This window comes from Tyto alba, unplaced genomic scaffold, assembly GCF_018691265.1.
Source record: "Tyto alba isolate M040663 unplaced genomic scaffold, T.alba_DEE_v4.0 Super-Scaffold_34, whole genome shotgun sequence".
Lineage (NCBI taxonomy): Eukaryota > Metazoa > Chordata > Aves > Strigiformes > Tytonidae > Tyto > Tyto alba.
Window position 1 is genome coordinate 4,586,079 of NW_024881309.1, and position 861 is coordinate 4,586,939.

An 861-nucleotide genomic window follows, 5' to 3' on the forward strand; every position below is an offset into this window, starting at 1 on the left:
ATGGCAACAACAACTTAAAAATGTATTATTGTAAAGTTTATTTTTTTTAATAATGTCTATAATGGAAAAAAAAAAAAAAAATAAACCGAGAACAACCAACCAACCAAGGAACAAAGCAGCACCGAAAGCCGAGCTCCGCCGAGCATCCGCCTGCGCCCGGGTTTGTGTCCGGCCAAGCATCCCGAGCCCAGGGGGGGACGGGGGCCCTTCAGCTGCAGAAACACAGGGATTTGGGTCAGTCTAAATATTTTCAATGCTGCAAACAATTCCCTGACTGTTTCGCTCCGGGAGACAAGCAAACAAGCAAACATTTCAAAGGAGCTGACACGTTCCCGTGTGGCAGGGGTTGTTTTTGAAAATACTATCCCCTTTCCTTAATGTCTTTTTTTTTTTTTTTTTTTTTTTCCTTTTTTTTCCCAAGCAACCTGACAGCACTTAAAACCGGAATGAAACATTGAGATTTGGGTCACACAAAACATCACGTTTCTCAATATTTTTTTTTATTATTATTATTTATTTTTTTTATTTTTATTTTTTTCCACTTTACTGCTCATGCCAGGGAGCAGAAACATCAATCTCCACCCAGCTCTGCCTGTGGAAAATGGGATGTCAGGGGCATCTTGGGGACTTGGGGATGCCAAAATCTGAGCTGAAGGACTGGCTGGGTGTTTGCAGGGAGCTGGGAGCTGGTGGATAGGAGAGGGATGGATGAATATTCCCTTTTGCAGCCCGGGAAAAGAAAACACGTTTGATGTGGATGTTGGCACGGGGAAAATAAACATGTCACGTCTCTCGCAGGAATCGCGTTGCAAACCCAGGCTGCTCTTTACCATATTCTCTCCTCTAACAGCCAGGAAAATG